General features: G+C 35.8%; 1 long non-coding RNA gene across 2 annotated transcripts in view; it reads right to left on the bottom strand.

Annotated features, from left to right (window-relative positions):
* LOC122139274 overlaps positions 1 to 22,870 on the bottom strand; it is a 137,113-nt gene that overhangs the window by 72,611 nt on the left and 41,632 nt on the right. The window contains exon 4 of one of the 2 annotated variants that reach the window (XR_006156173.1): positions 2,229 to 2,314. This is a non-coding gene — a long non-coding RNA (uncharacterized LOC122139274). Of the gene's footprint in view, positions 1 to 2,228; positions 2,315 to 22,378; positions 22,840 to 22,870 lie in introns of those variants that run through there. The other variant, XR_006156174.1, reaches the window with a different exon arrangement.

Here is a 22,870-nt window from a genome sequence, read left to right as displayed (position 1 = left end):
GAGATATACAGAGAAGTAGACCTTTCAAAAGCCATCACGTCTTTCCTAAACTGCTGCCATAATTCACATTAATGCTTCAGTCACCTTCTTGCCTTGTTTTGTGTAACATAAACAACCAATGCATGTCTGTCTGTCTGTACCTCCGTCCACTTCCTCCACACTTTACAGTGCTTTGTCCTTTGAAAAGCGGTTCAAAGACAGCAAGCAATAATCCACAATCTGTTATGTTTCTGCAGGAACAGGCTGGCAGTTTTGGTGTTTTTGTAGGTGATTGAGACTCAAGCAGTTGGTGACAATTACTGCCAGTGATCTGACAGAATTATAAGCATAATCCAAGTAATTGTTCAATCACTATCCGCGCTATTTTTTGATGCAAATGTGGGCGACTGACTTAAATATACAAATATATGCTCAAAATATCAAGCCAAAATATTCTGTTTAATATATATATATATATATATATATATATATAGATATATATATATATATATATATATATATATATCTATATATATATAAATTGTACTGAACTATTTAAAAGTGATCTGGTTTCAGCTTTCTCAGGCTGAAAAAAGGGATATTTTTCCATTAAAATAACTATGAGGCATAAACTTTGTATAACAACCTGAACCCTCATTATGTAAGGCTCTAACACTGAAACTTATATTCAGAAATAATCGGAATTCATTAAAATGCATTACAATTCAAACAGTTTCAAAAGACAAAGAGATCATAAACCGCACAAGGACAAGCACAGTGGTTGCCAATTATTTCCATTTCCTTGGCTGTCTTAAATAAATATTAAGTATAATGGTTTGACCGTCGTGTTAGTTCAGTGCAATGTACAAAACCATAGGCTATATAAATCTTGATGAAAGAAATGATCTATTTCCATAATTACCTGTGAAATATGAACTATGTTGGTTTGAATAAGTCATGCAGAATAAAAAGTGAGTCCAATTACTTTTTTCCAATAGAACCAAAGTACAGATCACTAAAAAATAATTTTAATTCTGTAATGAAGCACAATTTTTCTGAGCACATTACATCCTTGTTATGTTAAATAAAATTGTCAGCTTCAATAGGTAACAAGCATTTCCTGTTCTCAACTATTTCCTGAATTCTGAGTGACATGCTACAATTTAGTGGTGACAAATAAGATAAAATCAAATTAAACACTTATTTTATTTTTCAAAATTCACTAAAAATTGATATTATATTATACTGTCTAGATATCATATTGTCATCAGTAGTGAATACTAAAATACAAAATAATACAATATTTGCACTGTTTTGCAGCATTTTGTGCAAGTTCAAGAATACAAGAATTAACTTGCCCATTATACCCTTTTAGTGCCTTTAATATTGGATGAGTTATACTTTTTATGACTACATTACTATTCTAAACATGTCTAATTCAGCCTTGTGCCAAATTGAGTAAACTGTTCTCAGACAGACATATTGTATTTCTAGTGCGCATTCAGTTCATAGTGTGATTAAGCAGCATTTTCCTCTCCTTTCAAAACACATCCAGAGAGCGAGGTCTTTAATGTGCCTCATATTGTAGAGTGATGAAAAATTCCCCAGTGATAAGAAACGATACGCCGTCTGTCCCCATTCAATCATGCATTTTAGGAAAATGAAAGAGTTGTTCAATATTATTATTTTATTTCGTAACTGAGCATGTGTTTCCGCAGACAGCTCTCAATCTCACGTATTCCTTCCAACTCCTATCTTCAATGCCTGGCGATTCTTTGCTAATTCATGAAATCGATGCAGGACGAGATAAATAATTCAGCAGCCAGCCACACACTGAGTGATCGCGGAGGGTTTGTTTGCATGAAAAGTAGGTGCGCAATACCGTTTGTCCAACTCTGCTGGAGTCACACCTTGTGACACACACACATACACACAACCCATACTATCAAAAAAAACACAGCAACACTAGCTTTCAGACTCCTGGGGGTCACACTGAGATCCCTGTTGTGATGAAAATGACTATAAAGCAAAGTGTACATAAGGAAAACAATGGAAAAACAGGAGGAGAATCCTGATCCATCAGTGGTCCAGCAGACACATGGGCGGCTTGGCCATAACCTAGATTTAAAGAACCTGCAACTGTCTAAGGTGGAAACGAATGGGCAGACATCTCAGGCTAAATAAATGAAGAGGCATCCTCTGAACGACAGCCCACTCCATCCTTACACAGGTAGAATGAAGCTACTCACCTCTGCTCTCCTTGACCTGTTCACAAATCTCAGGCTTAGCTGTAAGAGTTTCTCAACCCGCTGATCAATGGGATCCCCTCTCCAGCCTGCAAAACATAAAGAGCAAGTGCTGTTAAGCTTTAAAACCTTCCATTCACTCTTAAACCTTAAGGTTTCAAGAAAAGGTTTTGGCATCCATGTGATAATACCATTTTGGGTTCCCAAGAACCCATGGTAGGGAAAGAAATGCTACTGAAGTCAATGTGGACCATCAACTGTTTGATTACATTCTTCAAAATATCTTATGTTCAACACAATAAAGAAACTCATATAGGTTTGGAACGACACAGGGGTGAGTAAAGGACGACAAATTGTCATTGTTAAGTAAACTATTCCTTTAAAAGTTCTTCATGGAACCATTGATGCAAATAGAAAACCTGTGTAAAGAGCCATAATGTGGTTTAAAAAGATCTAAATAGGGCATTTAAATGCATATCAAGTCTTTAAAACATCCAGCAATGCATGGAAAAAGCATGTGTCACCTGCTTTTCAATAATTCTTTTTAAAATTATAACCTGATACACTTGATTATTTGTGACAAGCTCAATTTGCATCTCATTATAGTCATGGCACAGACATCTGGCAGAATTACTCATTAGGAATCCTGCGAATCCTCTGGCCTATTATTATTATTATTGTTGTTGCTCTTGCTTACTTTGAACAGCTATAACTTTCTATGTGTTAAGTGAAAAAGGACCAGGCTTTGCATGCATGAGACATCTGTAAATAATTGCATTTTTTTGTAATTATGGGATGGATGGGGCGTACGGGCTAGCAAATAGCATTTATGATATTTAAAATGTCAGGCCAGTTGTTATGTAAATTTAAAGTCACTTTTCCAGTTATATATAACAGATTTCACCAACAGTTGTTGCTTGCAGTCATATTTGCTATGCAAAGTTCAGTCAAGAAACTAAATCAATTTACAATGCACAAACAATTGGAATCACTGCATTTTCATTAGTCTTATGAACCATAAACAATGCCTGCCGCACACAATCATACTGACTAAAAGTTTGGAAGTGGCCCGTAATCACTACTCCTACAGACTCACACTAGCATGAACGATTTTCTTGAAAAGTCCAAATATAGAGAGTATGGCCAGAAATGGAGACCTATCCAATGACACATTTCAGTGTGAAAAATAGCCTTCTGTTCATTGATTTGACTCTCACACATGGCGTAAGCTTGAGTTCCTGGAATATGTTTTGGAGGCCGTCGCCCACATGTCTGCTCAGGGATAAAACCAACAGTTTTAGGAAGAATCCACGGCACTCGTGTGTATTAATTAGAAGTCTGGAGAGCTCTACTGTACAACAAAACCCTAAAATGACAGAATTAATCTAGGTCTTTAAAAAAATACCTCCTTTAAAGAAAACATAGTGGGAAAAGGGGATAAAAATTAGGTGCATCCTACGGCTGAAAAGCCGTCAGTGTAAAATGATTGTTTGCTAATTGACGCTGACAAGATGGTGCCAGTGCACTCGGCATGCCATCTCTCTTGTGTGTTACAGTCTGTCGGAGTAAACGTTACCTGTACTGTTTGTTCTCTGTGTGGGTGTTTGCACTGGTATCATGTAGACTCAGTGCTGACCTGACGATCGCCAGCCCTATTTAAATCATCAATTGTTGTATGGAAGCTGGTTACCTGAGAAACTGCCCAGTTCTCTACTCTCGCTCTCAATCCTCTTTCAATCATGGTGCGCCAGAGTGTGGTTTTATCGGTTACCCTGCTGTGTTCCTCCTGTACGGAAACGCTCGCAGAAAGAAAGAGGGTTGTCGTGGCGGTGTTCGAGCGAGAATTAGACGGGCGATTGCTTCCACCTTACCATTCTCAACCCAGTTTTCCCTGGATACAACATATTTGGGAGGGGCATAACCTGGCGCGACGCTCCTGGGATATAATATATGCTTTGTCCTCTTCCAGTTTTCGGTGATTCTTCTACCTCCGCTTTGCCGCGTTACGACTTTCGCCGGAGAGGCGTGGAAACATTTAAATCTTCGCCAACTGGATTTTGTTCGACTGGATCGGAACCCGGAACTACAGCCTCATCTCAACATGGCCCTAATCAATGCTAGGTCCGTGTGCAACAAGACTTTTTATTTTAAATGCTTTTATACCGGACATAAGTTGGATATACTTTTCCTAACGGAGACATGGGCCTCTGCTGGTGAGTCATCAGTTTTTGAAGAACTGTGTCCGCCGGACTGTTGTTTTATTAGTACACCACGTTGTACTGGCAAGGGCGGTTGGTGGGGTTGCTATGGTTTTAAAACAAACCCTTAACATACGTCCCGTTTCTGTCGGGAGTTATGCATCATTTGAGGTTACAATGGATTGTGCTAGAGTTGATTCCACTGCAGTGTTCTGTGCGCTATTTATAGGCCCCTAATTTTGGACAGTACTTTTATACAAGAGTTCTGTGAATTTGTAACTCATATCCTTGCCATCATATGATCAGCGTTATTATGGGAGATTTTAATAACACGTGTGATGCCCAGGTCGACCCTTGGTCAATGAGTTCTGTAATATTTTGGAATCACTTGGTTTTAGGCAAAATATAAATGGAGGCAACTCACGTCATGGTCACACTCTGGACTATTATTTTTGTCAAATGGTGTTGCTGTAGAAGATGTAAACATAGAAGATGTCTCCTTCTCTGATCATAGCCTAATTGTTTTTAATGTCCATGCTGAGAAATGCTGCAGTTATGGGAAAACATTTGGGCTATTTACTCTCGTTGTATAAATTCATCTTATTACCTCCTATCAGTTTAGTGAACTGGCAGTGATTGCTAACGCTTGTTGAAGGATTATTTTGAATGCTGTTGAGTCTTCCATTGGGCCTGATAAACTGATTCTCTTCTACTATACAAACTGTTCTAATATTTTAGATGTTATTGAACCTTTTAAGTTAAAGTCACCCCAGGCAGAAATCTTATTATTGGCTCGATGACAATGCTCGCTCTCTTAGGCGGGCCCAGTGTTCAAGCGGAGAGGAAATGGAAACAGGTTCGTTACCTGTGTCTTGTGAGTTTTTCAAAGAATGTATTGTTTAACTTTCAGAAAGCTGCAAAATCAGCTAGGTCTAAGTATTTTTCAGATTGATTAATTACACACTCTCATAGACCTAAAATTCTGTTTTCCACGATTAATTCAATAATTAATCCAGGTTGTCAGTTTCATGTGGAACCCTCAACTGAACGTTGTGAAATTTTTTTACAGTTTTTTTCAGATAAAGTTTTAGCTATTCACTCCTCTTTTACTTTGCAGTCATCAGATCTGTCACTGGTTTCGCTGGCAAGTCCGCCTTCCTTTTCTTGTTTTCAAATATGTTCTTTGAGGGAACTCTGTGATTTGGTCAATAAGATGAAGAAAAAACTGCCTTCTTCACTGATGTCATTGCTTCCTTGTGAGATTATAAGGCCTCTTTTTCTGGAAATCGGGACTTCCATTCAGTCATGATTTAAACTTGTTCTAAGTGCTGGGGTATAGTCCCGAAATGTTTTAAGCATGCTGTAGTTCAACCTTTGTGATTAAGAAACAGGGTTGGGAGGAAAATTCCTTGATGAGTAATTATCGGCCTGTCTCTAAGTTCATTTTTGTGTATCAAAACTTTTAGAAAAGTTGTATATTCACAATTGATTTCCTTTTTAAATGTAGCTAAAATTAACAGAACCTCTCCAATTGGTTTCTCTGCCCATCATAGCACTGAGTCTGCTTTCGCTTAAAGTATTCAAATGACATTTTGCTTGCAGTGGATAGTGGCAAAAATTCAGTTTTGCTGCTTCTTGATCTCACAGCGATACAGTGATCATGATATTCTTCTCTGCCGGTTAGAAAATTTGTTTGGTTATTGGGGGTTATTGCTTTGCAGTGGTTTAATTATATCTTAGAGACAGGTCTTAGTTAGGTAAGTTTTCTTCATCTGTTGCCCTATTATCTGTGGAGTGCCTCAAGGATCCATTTTAGGGGCCACTCCTTCTTTAATTTATATATGCGACCTTTGGGAGATATTATTAGGAGGACACAAGTTGTTTCATTTCATTTATATGCTGAGGTACCCCAGTATACATACCATTGAAAAGCTGGCGATACCTTCAACCCTTAGTGGCCTGCCTAGGGGACATCAAGAAATGGCTTTCCAATAGCTTTCCTTAGACTTAATGAAAATAAAACGGAAGTAATAATTGTCTTTGGCCCCCTAAGTTGAGAAGTGGTCTCATAAATGAGCTTGGCAAGCATTTCCCCTCAGTCTCCTCCCAGGTCAGAAATCTTGGTGTTATTTTGGACTCTGAACTTAGCTTAACTAAACAAATTAATACAGTTGTGTCAAGAACGTTTTTATCAGTTACGGATCATCTCGAGACTAAAATCATTTTTAACTTTTAATGACCTGGAGAAAGTTTATTCATGCTTTTATTACCTCCCGCCTTGACTTCTGCAATTCATTATATTTGGGTCTTCCTCAGTCATCCATTGCACGCTTGCAGATGGTACAAATATGCTGCTGCAAGGCTGTTGGAATGGGGCAAAGAAAACGGATCACATTACACCAGTTTTAGCCTCTCTTCATTGGCTTCCTGTCTATTTTAGAATTCAATTTAAAATTTTGTGGTTTGTTTTTAAAGCTCTAATGGTCAAGCCCCCATCTTATCTCTCAGATCATCTTGTTCAGGTTTCTTCCTCCAGATCTCTAAGATCTTCTGATAGAGCTCTTTTAGTTGTCCCTCGTTCACGCCTAAAAAAACGAAGGGTGATAGGGCTTTTTCTATTGCGGCCCCCCGTCTCTGGAACCCAACTTCCACTGGACATTCGCCTTGCACCTTCTATCACAACTTTTAAAATGAAGTTGAAAACATATCTTTATTCCCAGGCATTTTAAAATTGGATTTTATCTATGTTCCATTGTTTTAATGTATCATCTGTTTTGGTTATTTTATGTTTATCTTTGACTTTGTTCAGCACTTTGGTCAGCCTTGCTGTGAAAATGTGCTATATAAATAAACTTTTACTTATTAACTACCATATGAAAATTAGGTGCATCCTACGGCTGAAAAGCCGTCAGTGTAAAATGATTGTGCTGAAAGTTTTTATCATCCCACCTTCAAATGGGTGACAGTCATATGCACACCAGACAATCTCCAAAAATATTAACTTCCATTGGTAAAAAAAAAACAAACAAACAAAAAAAAAACATTCACACACACCATGGTCACACTGAAAAACACCAGATTTAAAATTTTTCATACAGGTATGTGTCACACTTGAATGATTCAGACCATCAAATAGATTTTAATATTAACCATATAAAATTTTTCATTATTATTATTATTTTTGCATGTCACACTTGAATGATTCAGGGCAAACAAATTTTAATTACACAGAGATAACCGGGTAAATACAAAATGCGGTTTTGAAATAATGATTTCATTTATTAGGGGAAAAAGCTGTCCACACCTGCCTGTCACTACGTGAAAAAGTAATTGCCCCCTAAATCTAATAACTGGATGTGCCACCCTTTGCAGCAACAACTGCAATCAAGCATTTGTGATAACTGGCAATGAGTCTTTCACATCGCGGGGGAGGAATTTTGGCCCACTCTTCTTTGCAGAATTGTTTTAATTCAGCCACATTGGAGGGTTTTCGAGAATGAATAGACTGTTTAAGTGCATGCCACAGCATCTTAGTTGGATTTAAGTCTGGACTTTGACTTGGCCACTCCAAAAACTTCATTTTGTTTTTTCTTGAGCCATTCAGAGGTGGTCTTGCCATTGTCCTGCTGCATAACCCAAGTGCGCTTGAGCTTGAGTTCACAAACTGATGGCCGGACATTCTCCTTCAGGATTTTCTGATAGAGTGGAGAATTCATGGTTCCATCAATTATGGCAAGTCATCACACTACCACCAACATGTTTGACTGTTGGTATGATGTTCTTTTCATGAAATCCTGTGTTGGTTTTACGGCAGATGTAATGGGACACACACACACACCTTTCAAAAAGTTAAACTTTTGTCGCATCAGTCCACAGAAATCTGCCCAAAAGTAATGGGGATAATCAACATTTTTGGCCAAATGTGAGACGAGCCTTTGTGTTCTTTTTAGTCAGCAATGGCTTTTGCCCTGGAACTCTCCCATCGATGCCGTTTTTTCCCAGTCTCTCTTATTGTTGAATCATGAACACTGACCTTAATTGAGGCAAGTGAGACCTGCAAATCTTTAGATGCTATCCTGGGTTCTTTTGTGACCTCCTGGTTGAGTCGTCACTGCTCTCTTGGAGTAATTTTGGTAGGCCAGCCACTCCTGGGAAGCGTCACCACTGTGCCAAGTTTTCTCTATTTGTGGATAATGGTTCTGACCGTGGTTAGCTGGGGTCCCAAAGCCTTAGAAAAGCCTTTATAACTCTTTCCAGACTAATACATGTAAACTATTTTGTTTCTCATCTGTTCTTGAATTTCTTTAGATCGCGACATGATGTGTTGCTCTTTAAGCATGCTTCACTTTGTCAGACAGGTTCTATTAAAGTGATTTCGTGATTCAACAGGTCTGGCAGTAATCAGGTCTGGGTGTGGCTAGTGAAATTTCTTTCATGATTTAAAAGTATATTCAAACAACTTTTCACCCTTTTGGACAGCTCCCTTAATAAAAATGAAAGCATTTAAAAAACTGCATTTTGTATTCTACATGTACAAAAAATAAAAATAAAAAACAGGAAGAGGGCAAAACACTTTTCATTACGACAAACTAAACAATTTGAAAAACAAAAATATTTGAAAAAACATTATTATACAAACAAATAAAAACTAAAATTAAGAAAAAACTCAATAAACACCTAAAATTAAGCATAAATTTTGGGAAAAACCTTAATAAACAAACAAATAAAAATAACTAAAATTATATTATGCATGTAAGACACTAATCAAAAAAAAAAGTGAAAGACATACAGTTACATACAAAATTGTATTCAATTAAAAACACACACAAACACACACACACACGCTCGCACACACACACACACACACACACACACACACACACACACACACACACACACACAAACACACAACAATAAAAATAAATACTAAACATATCACATTTAAAAAAAACATCAGGTTATATCTAACATTTTGAGTAACTATAAAATAAATAGATATGTAATTCAGGATACTTGCTAAAAAATTAAAAAGAAATTAATAAAAAATCACAAAGGAAAAACCCAATCACATTTGTATAAAAACAAAAACACTAACTAAAAAATAATACTAACCTTCTGATGCAATAAATAAAGAAAGAAATACAAGTTTTGATTGTATCACAAAGGAAAAACCCAATCACATTTGTAATTACTTAATACTTTGTGTAACTTAATTACAGAAATGTAATTCAAAAAACAATAATAAAAAATTAAAAAAATAAATATAAATAATAAAAAAAAAAATATATATTTGTATAATAATAATAATAATAATTAAATAAATAAATAAAGTAAGCATGTCAGACACGAACCTCAACATTACATCCCCCGCCACAAACAAACAAACTATATATATATATATACATACACACACACACACACACACACACACACACACACACACATATAAACATACACATACATATACAAATTTACATACAAAAACGAAATACAGTAGTTACAGCAAAATCTTGTAGCTCAAACAGTAGGTCATCAAGTTCATGGGTTCAATGCAGCAAAAGCAAGAAATGATTAAAAGTATACATTAAAAAAAGCAATTTAGATTCGTTTGAATAAAAGCATCTGCCAGATGTATAAATGTAAAAGCAAAATTCTTAACTTGAAATAAATCACATTTGGGGTAAAAATGACAGAAAAGGGGGTGACTTATTGATTCTGAGTGAACTATCCATTTAACTTTCCATTGGTCTGTTAATTGTCCTGTAGATGCTCTCTTTAGCTCTGTACTGAAGCTGCAGTCAGGTAAAGGATCTGGTCGGAAAGCTGGCAGTGGACATTAGTCATCGCTGACAGATGGGAAACGCGTGATTTATGTTAGCGGCTGGGAGAAGGCAGGAAAGCGGCTATGATGTGACTGAGATTTCAAGGAGCGGGCATTAATCTGCTTCCCGCTGCCGTGTGGGCCATGGAACAAGTTCAAGGTGGAAGGAAAAAAGAAGGTAACAGGAAGTTGCAGAATGACAGGCAAGATGAGGAGGAAAGAAGGATGGATGGAAACACTCTGAGATGGGACCCAACTAACCTCATGTTTCACAATTATGAACTTTTGAAGGATTTAAAGGAGTAGTTCACCCTAAATAACAAAAACGACATGGCGGCGTGAAAGTGAATAAATAGGAAGTGGCTTACGAACAGTGTTGGGCAGTAACGCATTACGTAGTAACGCATTACTGTAATTTGATTACTTTTTTAGTAACAGAGTAATTTAAATTTTCAAAATAGTAATTAGAGTATATAGAGGTCTCTATACATTACTGCTGCGTTACACTGCTGACAGAATGCAGTGTTTTATAATCTAGAGATTGTAAAAAGGATGTAGCACATGCACTGTCGGGTCAAGTGCATCAGTGGATTAGAGACATGTTCTCACGTGACACGACACAACAGAGTGCAGCGCAGGACAAGATGCTGCTGCGAGCAGGTAGACACCCGTGTGTGCGGGATGCAGGAGAATACAATGATTCACGGGACACCCGCAAAAGAGAAATATCTAAACGTAAAATATCTAAAACAAATAAATTGTTATTCATCTATTGCACAAAAGCAACATGAGCTGATATAAAATATAAACTATTATCCGTTGCACGCGTATGCAGAATTTCTATTTAGGCAATAACACGTGTTCGCTGCGTTGAGCAATACAGTGCTGAAGTTTGCTTGCTCACGAATCCTCTCATTATAACACACGAATTGTAGACATTATAAAAGATTCATTATGCATGTATTTATTGTGTTATAACAGAGATTTATGAGATTGCGATGAACTGAGATGTCTTTTAGAGATTATAAATGCAGCGCTCTTTACTGGCATTCTGCCATGCCAAACCATGCATGCAGCAGCCGCTTGATTTAGTTAAAAATAACTGTTCTGTGAATGTTGATACTTTAATAAATATTTATCAGGAGCGTGTATGCTGGGATTTCATAAATTTCATGGAGAAAAAAAAATTATGTAACTAATCTAACTAATTACTTTTGAAGAACAGTAACGTGATAACTTTTAAAAGGAGTAATTAGTAATTAGTAATTTGATTACATTTTTAGAGTAACTTGCCCAACACTGCTTAAGAATTACAAGAAAATAATTCTTAAGCAAATCTTGTAGCTCAAACAGTAGGTCATCAAATTCATGGGTTCAATTCCCAGCAAAAGCAAGAAATGATTAAAAGTATACCTTAAAAAAGTGATTTAAGTTAGTTTGAATAAAAGCATCTGCCAAATGTATAAATGTAAAAGCAAAATTATTAAATTGAAAAATTACATTTGGGGTAAAAATAACAGAAAAATCTTTTATATTTATCTTGTTTTAATAATATTGGACTTTTGCTAGTTTAAGTTGTTTTGGATTCTGTGAAAACCACAATATAAGTAATATTCAATCATTACATTACAATTTATAGTTTATAGTTCATTGCATCCAACCTTTGCGAAGAGTTTAGACAACACAACACTGATGAATTTAGATGATGCCAGCTTTTTTTTTTTTTTTTCATATATTAAAATATCATTCTTACATTGCAAACACTACAAGTTATGCAGCTGCTCTAAAACAATATTTATTGAGAAAAGCACTATACAATTAAACTTTATCAAATTTAGTTACATTTTCATATTTGGCAGATGTGTTTTATCCAAATTGCATACATAATTGTCATTTTATAAATTTCCTGGGAATCAAACCAATGTCCTTGGATTTGCTAGCACCTTGTTCCATTATTTGAGCTACATGATTATTAATGCAAGTTGGTTCATTTATTCTATTTATTTATTTATTTATTTATTTTAGTGTAAATAAGGAAAGGTAACCATCATAAGACTTCAGAGAGAACTCCGTTAACGAGCAGTAATTTCCTTTAATTGACTGGTTTGCTTAATCGCCACAGCTTCCCTTATGATGAAAGCCAGGTGAGGCCTTTGATGTGTTTTTTCCCCCCCACTTTCACAGCCTGATGAGCTCATCAGAGTCACAGATGTCACTTTGAGATCGGTTAAGGAGTCACAGGATCCTTTCCCACCTCCTTCATTTCTATCTTCTCAATTCCCAATATTAGCTCTGCTTGCCTCTCTTGAAGAAATGGATATTAATAAGTCATCACTCTTATCAGATTATAGCCTCAAACAAGCTACAAGCCTTTACATTTTAGTAATTGTTTGAATTACTTGGATGTTGTATGTTGGATAGCCAAGTCTGTTAGTGAATGAAATGTCATTTAAATAGAAAATGGCAATGCAAAGATTGTGGTTTCGATATCTAGGAAACACATATGTACAACATGTATTTGAATTCACAGAAAGGATAAAAGCATCAGGCATATAAATGAATGCAAAGGACATTTCAAATGACAAAACTACAAAAAAAATACTTTAGATATAAATCTAAACATGCATTATTTATTTATTGTCCGCATATGCTTTGATATACAACCTACTGTATAAGATGTTTAAACCATGAGTAGCTCATGTTTTAAAGCTTTGTAAAGGTTATAATTTTGTAAACCTTATAACATTGTAATTCAAAGCATGGGTAAAGCTTTGAATTACATTCTGGTGAGCATTCGGTCCAGCATCAATAGACATGGAAAAACTAACTTAATAGCCTATAAATTAAAATTTCTGCTCTGGCCCATATTGACAAGCACTGAAAAATTATTTTAGTTTTTCTCTAAGACTGATATAATAAACATTCGCAGACATATAATAAAATTTGACATAATCAATAAGCAAAAAAAAAAAAAAAAGGCAAAAGAAAATCCTATTTAGCTGTGGTAAAATCACTGTAACACACTGTAAAAAATATTTTTTTAAAGTTGTAAATAAAATTATTATTGGAAAACGTTTTACAAGAAAATGCTATTTCTTCTGTTCTTCTGTAATGCACAAATGCATAAGAATGCAGATAATCGTATTCAAACACGGCTCATCCAATCAGAAATTACAGGAACTATCCACTTTACAAACGTGCACTTATATACGCTTGAGCTGCACAATCTGCATTAAAACTGAACCACACAGCCCTGATCTCTCGCACATCAAAATGGTTTCAGAGGGAGTGTTACCTTGTCACTTCCCCTTAAGTAACTTCTCCCCTCTTCCCCAAAATGTCTGGAAACACCTAAGTGAGACGTTAAAGTTTGCGGTTTGTTATGCAGCCAAACCTTGAGGCCAGTATTGACGTGTTGTTGCTTGACATTGATGGATGTAGGTGTCGCCGGGACTGACAAGCAGGTCTAAATTACATTACATTAGCTTGCTTCCCTCCAGCCTCTCAAGGCTAACGCTGCCCATCATAGCAATGTGTGGGCAACCTGGGAGAGAGAGAGTGAGGGGGAGCGACGACGCCTGTTTCAAACCAATTATGGCACAATGGCAGAGCAGAACTACTGGATTATGGTAATAATGGACATGCAGAAATGCTGACAGTTGTGCTCGTGAAGGTGTGATAACCATAAAGAAGCACAGCCTGTGCTTTGGATTAGCATGATAATTCATGCACCTACTGCCAAGCACATGATGCTCATGCGGGAAGTGCCAATCAAGACCACTGGAGCACAAGAAATCACTGGCGCAAGTATCCAGCAAAAGTATGGAATAGTTCACCCAAAAATAATAATTTGCTAAAAATGAACACATCCTCAGGTCATCCAAGATGTAGATGAGTTTGTTTCTTTTTCAGAACAGATTTGGAGAAATTTAGCATTACATCACTTGCTCACAAGTGGATCCTCTGCAGTGAAGGGGTGCCGTCAGAATTTGAGTCCTAGCAGCTAATAAAAACATCACAAAAATCCACACCACTCCAGTACATCAGTTAACATCTCCTAAAGTGAAAATCTGCATGTTAGTCATTAACAAATCTATCAAGTTTTCTCTTTAAACTGTTGCTTCCTGCTAATATATGAGTCATCTATCCATAATAATGCTTCCTCCAATGAAAAAGTCATCTCGTCTGAATCAGGAGAGAAATATGCACAGATCAAGCACCGTTTACAAGCAAAACCCATTCAAAACAGCTCCAAACAAATATGTGGGTATATTTAAATGTGAGAGGAAAACTTTTTCAATGGAGGGAGTGTTATTATGGACTTATATTTTGGCCACAAGTGTTAAAACACCTTAATTATGGATTTGTTTCCTATAAACATTTTAGTTTTCTAACTATTTTTAGTGAGCTGAAAATAGTTGCTCGTATAAAATTCAAGGCATTGATGTTTGCCTACAAAACCACCACTGGCTCTGCACCCCTTTACCTAAATTCATTATTTTAGACTTATGTGCCCTCTAGAAGCTTGCGTTCTGCAAGTGAACATTGCTTTATTGTGCCATCCCAAAGAGGCACAAAATCAATTTCACAGACTTTAAAATTAACTGTTCCCTCCTGGTGGAATGACCTGCCCAACTCAATCCGAGCAGCTGTGTCCTTAGCCATCTTCAAGAATCGGCTTAAAACACACCTGTTCCATCTTTATTTGACGCTCTAACTCTAGCACTCTCTATTCTAATTCTATTCTTAAAAAAATAAATAAATAAAAAAAACTTTTAGACTTGCACTATTCATTTACTGCTTGTTTTCTTTACAAACTTTGACCAGAAACATCAGAATAAAATCCGGTTCAGATATGCTTAATCAAGCTGATTACTTCTGAGTTGTACGAGCAGTGTCATTCGATGCATGTCCCATTTTAAATCACGTCTACATTGTTAATTAGCTACTGCTAATGGCCATAAGAAAATAACATAGCTCAAGCAATCACAGATGTCAATCTATGTGCCCCACGAGATGGGGCACAAATAAAATTACAGCTACACCAGCCTGGCGTCTCATGGTGCGGCCGTTTTTTGTTTATTTTATGTACTCCATCCACTATGTAATAACATACCATTAATTTTTAATCTATGGGTGAACATACCATTAATTTGTAATCTTTTTTCTTTTAATCTTATTAGACAGCTTAATATCTTGTCAGTTTGTTTTCTTTCTGAATTGGCGAATCAGCTGCGGTTGTTTAATCACATCTGGAGCGGAGACCTGAACCAGGATAATACGGTCACCAGTTAAACTAGTGATGTGTCGTTCTTGAACCATTCACTTTAATGTGACTCAGGAAGTGATTCGTTCAGTCGCGCATGCGCAATGTTCTATAGGTTCTGTACTGGTAGTAGTAGTTCACCTGTTTCAGTCAATGCAGTCTGAGCCGTAAAGAGAATTGATTAGTTCATCTCTCGAGTCTTCGGGTTTATCGAGTCATTCGTTCATCACGTTACAGACCCATAAGCTTTAACCTATGCAGTCTGAGTCGGAAAGAGACTTAATAATAATAATAATGACCAACTCTTTATTACCTTTGTTACAACATTCAATGTATGGAAAATAACCATCATGACAGGAAATGTAAATAAGAACGGGAAATGAAATTACACAAGCTGTTCATTCTTTGTTCATCCATGTTTATTCAAACACATGACCACCACAGCTTAATGTGTGTAAACCACTAGGCCAAGGCTCCTACACCGCTCACTTTTAGATTTTACTGTGTAAGAATTTTTAGGCTCAGAGTCTGAAAATTCATCTGTTCTTAACTCCACCAGCGATTCACATTAGGTATCAGGAGGTTTGCAGTTCAAACAGCCTGATTGAATTTGATCTGTGATTGTTCATGCTTAAATGCGTGTAAGATGGCTTTCCATTAGCAAATGGGAAAACCCATCCATTCTCCCTCGAACACCCATTTTTCTCTTTGCATCCAACTTTCACCTTCTCCTTTTGTTCGTTTAAAGAGTGGTATTACCACCAGGAATCAGTTGAGGTGATTAATAACTTTATAACTCAAATTCAACATGCATGAAATGACACGCTGACCTTGGCTTCACCCGCAAACTGGAGTTTGACTGCAAAGCGTCTGCTAATTGAATGTTGGAGGTGAGAGAGAGAAGGGCTGAAAGACAGACAGACAGACAGACAGACAGACAGACAGAAAGAGAGACAAACCTCCTCGTGAATGAAGCCATCAGCCTGCCAGCGCTGACAACACTCACAGAGATGAGCGGCTCTTGTGTTGGCAGAGGGTGAGTGTGGCAAACCGAACATGAGCGAGGGAGGGAATATACACACACACTTTGTATAAACTGAGAAGACACTTGTTTAATTATGGGCCACTGCGCCATTTATTTGCCACACAAAAGATTCACAATCGACCCTCAAATTGCTGCGGGTGCAGACCGACTCTGTTACATTCCAATGATTCAGGAGGAGACAAACACAATAGGTTCATTGATTTTTATGCAGCTCTATTATATACAGCTACTGACATGCCTGTACTGCTCTTCACAGACAGATTGCTACTGTTGAATCTCAGAATGAGCTCAGGAGGGTACGGACTGGGAAACGGGACACTGATTGGTCAGATATATATCACATGACTATGCACCATCATCACCTTCAGAAATTCTTCATTTAATTTTTTTTTTTTTATTATATATATATATATTTCAATATCAATGGTCAATTTTTTATTATATACAGTATTATACAGTGTATAATTTTCTTATATATATATTTAATCCTGTGTTTAAAGTGTTTTTATGCTTTAAGTCATCATAAAATCCAATGATCTACCCATTTCAATACCATAATATGACATATCCCTGGAATTCAAAAGCCATAAAAAATACACAAATATAATAAATAAATAATATAATATAATAAAGAAAAATGAACTATACTATCACTCAAAAGTTTGGGTCGGTAAGATCCTTTTGAATTAAGTCTCTATTATTTGACCCCCCCCCAAAAAAAAGACAGTAAAAAGAGTAATACTGTGAAATATTATTATAATTAATTTATAATAATATTTCACAATAATTATTTTATAATAATTATTTCAATAATATTTTATAATTTTTTTTTGTATAATTTAAAATAACATTGTTCTATTTTAATATATTTTGAAATGTAATTTATTAATTTTATGGCAAAGCTGAATGTTTGTCTAATATGCTGCCTATTATTGTACTTAAGAAGCAGACATTGTTAATATCAATGTTAAAAAACAGTTGTCGCTTTTTGTGGACAGTGCAATGCTTTTTTTCAGGATTCTTTGATAAAAAGAAAGTTCAATAGAACAGTATTAATTTGAAATAATTTTTTTTCCAGCATTATAATTGTCTTTATTGTCAATTCTGATTAATTTATTGCATCCTTGCAGAACTGTTATTGCAGAAAGTATTTTTTTTTTTTAAATAAAAAAGTAGTAGTTTAGAAGTCACTGACCCCAAACTCTTAAAAGGTAGCCAATCTCAAATGTTTATTATTGCATAATGCATTTTTTTCACTTAATTTTTTTTTTCTCTTTCTTTCTTTTATTTTTATTTTTTATGCAGTGTACAATTTCTCTCTCTGTCTCCACCTCTCATTTCTGATCTCAACCAGAGCTTCAACACCACTATCTCTGTATGTGAACTACAATTTAGGGAATTTTCCTGTCTTGAAGTCCAAAGCAACGGTGAAGGCTGGACTAAGAATTATTGCCAGATTTCTCTTTCTCCCTCTTCTCCTCTCCTTGTCACTCTCTTGTTATTTGCAGGAGAGTAATTGTTGCCATTTTAATATTTTAGGCTGACATTGACACGACAGGGCAGGGCTGAGAGCGGGACAGCAAATATCAAAAGATTTCCGTACACAAAAGCATCAGTCATCCGGAGCGATTCATCACCTGCTTCAGACCGGGGAAAGTTTTTATTCACACATACAGATCTTCTGGGCAGTTTATCTGCTCACGGCCTGTCAGCAACTCAATATCCTTTTGGCTTGGACAGATATTACAGTGAGGTCAAACTTATAAACTTATAAGTACACTATTATTCACAAGTTTGGGGTCAGTAAAATTTTTAAATGGTTTTTGAAAGAAGTCTCTTATGCTCACCAAGGCTGCATTTAATTGATTACAAATACAGCAAAAACAGTAATATTGTAAAATATTACTACAATTTAAAATAAGCTGTTTTCTATTTTAATCTATTTTAAAATGTCATTTATTTCTGTCATGCAAAGCTAAATTTTCAGCATCATTACTCCAGTCTTCAGTGTCACATGATGCTTCAGAAATGATTCTAATATGCTGATTTGCTGCAACTCTCCACCGATCTGGGCTTCATGGTGGTGTGGCCAAACTCAATCCTCTGGAATCCTCAAAAAAAAAAAAAAAAAACAACACCTAAAGGACCCTCACACTGTGAGAAACAAGATTCTCTGGTCTGATGAACCTCAATTCCAAGCACCATGTTTGAAGGAAACCAGCTCTGCTCATCACCTGCAGAGTACCATCCCAACAGTAAAGTGTGCTGGTCGCAGCCTCATGCTGTGGGACTGTTTTTCAGTGACAGGGACTGAGTGACTCGTCAGAGAAGAAGAAAAGCCCAGTGCACCAAAATATTGAGATAGAAAGGTGTACATACCCCCATACAAAAAGACATAATGTCCTTGAGTTGCCCAGCCAAAGCCTGAGCATGAACCCAATCAAATACTTCTGGAGAAACCTGAAAGGTGTGTCTGCCCCCATCCAACCTGACAGAGCTTGAGAGGTGAAGAGGTGAGTTGAAGAATGGCAGATAGTTACAAAATGCTGATATGCAAAGCTTGACACATCATACCAAAAAAAGTGTGCTTCAGCTGAGTAGTGAGTTAAGGGTTTGAATACCTTTGCAATGTACTTATTTCAGTTTTTATTTTTATTATTATTATTTTTTTAATACATTTACAAAGTTGTGACAGTTCTGTTTTTGCTTTGTCATTATGGTGTATGAAGTGTAGATTGATGTGGGGGGGAAAAAGTAATTTAAAGCAGTTTAACAAAAGGCTGCAAAGGCTATATATAAATTGTGTGTGTGTGTGTATGTATGTATATATATAAGAAATTACAGACCCCAAATTTTTGAATGGTAGGTGCACTTCAAGCATGAAATTACCAAAAAGATCTTTGTATTCAGGACTCAATGCTCTGCTTCAAACAGTTTCCTTTTTTCTCTGATTTACAAAGGAAAACCCCATAGAGTTATTTAAATCACATGTCTTGCTGTAAGCTAGAGCTAAAGATGTACTATGGGATTCCTGTCACGACCTGAGCTGGGTTTCCTTCACCATATGAATAAACATATATGATAATGTCAATATGCGCACTTACTAGTCACAGTGAGGAAAAAGAAGAAAAAAAAGGTGAGGAGAGAAACAGAAAGAGGAAGAGAAGGAGAAAGAGAAAGAGAGAACAAAAGCAGAAGATGAAGCAAAGCACTTAAAGTAACAGTCCTGAAGAGCCCAATGTAATGACCATTAGTCTCCTTCAAAAGTAATGGGGAGAGAGTAGAAATGTTCCAAACCTAGTGAGCTTCCTACTTAGACAACATTTCAAGACATCAAAAAAACTAACCTACATTGAAAGGTGATGTATCATCCATATTTTAAATGATAAAATGTTTTGTCGAAAGGTAGGCAACATTTTTATGCTGCCTTTGGACAAATTTCAAGGCTGCTAATCCCAGAATGCATTGCTATAACGATCCAAATTAGGATGTGAAGCAAGAGAGATGTCAATTATACATGTAATTATTTTTATATTAAGAAAAATAGGTAACTAATGAATGGACTGTATTTGAAAACAAGGACATGTAGCTATGAACATTCTAACTTTTTTCTTCATCACACATGCATACTTTTTTTTAAGTTCTTTTGAGCCTTCTATTCATCAACTAATACTGAAGAAAATACGAATAAAAGATGATAACAGGAAGAAATGTTTCTTAAGAAGCAAATCGCCATTTAAAAACAAGTAAACCAGTATGAAAACAATATTTGCACTATTATTCAAAGTCTGGAGTCTTTTTAATTAATACTTTTTTATTCTGCAAGCATGTATTAAATTAATCAAGTGCTAGTAATGACATTTCTTAAGTTACAAAAGATTTCTATTTTAAATAATTGTTCTTTTGAACCTTCTATTCATCAAAGAATGCTGAAAAAAAGATAAAAAATAAGAATTTTGCTGTAAAGATAAATAATGAGTGCGTTTACATGCACATTACTTTTATCGGAGTAAGGTCATAAACAGCGTAAGCATAAACCAGTCGCAACAGGTAGTTTTTTGCCTCTTACTCTGATTTTGCACAGCATGTAAACGCAATAACCCACTTTCTGTCAGCTTATTGAAGTGTGCATGTGTGATATGTGACAGAAACGCATCGTTAGTGCAGATTTAAGCGCATCTAGATCAAGCAAACGTCTTGCAGTAAAGAAAGAAGAAAATATATCACAAAAGTAGACTTTTTCATGACTCAGAAAATGATAAAAATGTGTTCTCATCGCGTGCAGCAGAAGTAGAAGTGGTTCAGTCACAATGCTGCGTTTATAACTGCATGATAGGATAATATATGAGCTGTAAGTTTCCCAACATGTTGCAAGTTGACATGTTGCAAGATTAATTTAACATCACAACAATATTTTGACGTCACTACAGGGAAATGACCTGATTTATTAATGAAGTCATGTAAACGTAGCTTACTTGCGTTGTCAGGTTACTGATGTGCATGTAAACGGGGAAAACTGGTTATTTTAATAAGCTGATATTTGTGAGTTATCAGCTTACTGGTGTGCATGTAAACGTGCTCATGTAGCGATGCTGAAAAATCAGCTTTGACACAGAAATAAATTGCATTAAAAAAAAAAAAAAAACACATAACTGTATTTGTGGTTAAAAAAATGCAGCCTTGATGAGCATACCATTAAAAATCTTAGTAGTCCCAAATTTTTGAAAGATGGTGGTTTTATTAATAATTTGCTATATTTATTGTATTTTATGTTTTCCATTCACAATGTTGAGTTTCCGTTGTTAGACTATTACCTCGTTAGCTTAACAGCATACTAAAGCCAAACATTATCAATTATGTGCTGAGTCTCTTGTGAGTGAGAAGTGCTATTGGAATGATTCGTAGAGTTGCTGTCTATGTAAAACGTTCCAAGTCAGTCACTTACAAAGCTTTATTGCAGTTAGGACACTGTTTTAGAAAGCAAGACAACTCTCTAGGCTTTGGAACAGAAGAACTGAGGTCAACAACAACTATCGTTCTCTTTCCAGCCTATTTTTTTCTGCCCAGAGGACACAGTGTGAACTTGCAGGCTAGCTGTTCCCTTTTGAATATTTAACACTGGCAACAACAAATTAAAATTACTAACAAGAAAAAAACAGCCTGCAGAAGAGGTTTCAGAGAGCTGTTGGAGAGCAGTGAGCGAGCAGCGAGTAAGCAGCGCCTCACAAGAACTAACAATAGAACTGTAAACATCTCACTACAGATGCTGATCTGCGTTTTCTGCGTGAAGTTTTATTGTGGCCACATGTTTTACAACTTATTTGCTGCTGTCATCAGTCATTTATCTTTTGTTCATTTCTTTTTTATTTGCAACAATGATACTGCACTGTAAAAATATCAGAAGTTGAGGCAACAGGCTTCAGGACTTTGAGTTTTCTCAAGTTATGGAAAAATTAAGTTAATATAAGCATTTGTGTTATACAGTATAATAGTGATGCTGAACATTATTTCAGTGTTAGTGTAAGTTGTTTTAGTACATCAAGTTAAAATTAAAATGAGAAATTAGAACGGACATATATATATATATATATATATACACATATATGTATATATATATATATATATATATATATATATATATATATATATATATATATATATATATATATAAAATGTCTTTTTTTTATTTCATGTTTTTTTTTTTTTTTTTTTTTATTTACTGATTTACCCTGGTTTGGTGAGCAAATTGAAAATGTACAGGAATTATTTCTACACCAAAGAAAGTTTCAGTGTTATTTTATTATCATTAAGAAAATGTTTTATTTTATTGTTGTTTTTTTTACTATAACACTGCTGTTGAAAAAAAAATTGCCTTCAAAAACACTATATAGAGCTAAAACATGTTATTTCTGAATAAAACATATTTTTGTCATCATGATGTGCAACCTCACCACCAAACTTGTCATTGTAAGTTCTTGCTTTCTAACATTTTAAGCTACTTAAACTGAATGGCCTTCAAATTTATTTTAATAAATGTTACGCAATATCAACCCCCTTTTACATTTGATGCTTCAATCAACCTTTTAAATAGAGCTAGTCTGACAAAACAAAAGCTTGATTTTTTCCAGTGGCATTGGAGGGTGCAGCTGTCATCACAAACTTTCGTCAACTGAGTTAACCGTATCCACAGCAACCCGCTCTCCAAAGAGGTCTTTAAGGGCTCCGCAAATGGATTCGTAGGAGGCACAGAGGTAAGACCGTCTACCCACCTGTCGTTTGAACTTCTACAGAGATGGAAAAACACAGAAAGAGAGC

The sequence above is a fragment of the Cyprinus carpio genome, chromosome B12, assembly GCF_018340385.1.
Source record: "Cyprinus carpio isolate SPL01 chromosome B12, ASM1834038v1, whole genome shotgun sequence".
Lineage (NCBI taxonomy): Eukaryota > Metazoa > Chordata > Actinopteri > Cypriniformes > Cyprinidae > Cyprinus > Cyprinus carpio.
The sequence above is the reverse complement of the archived record's forward strand: the minus strand, read 5'-3'. Positions and strand labels throughout refer to the sequence as shown.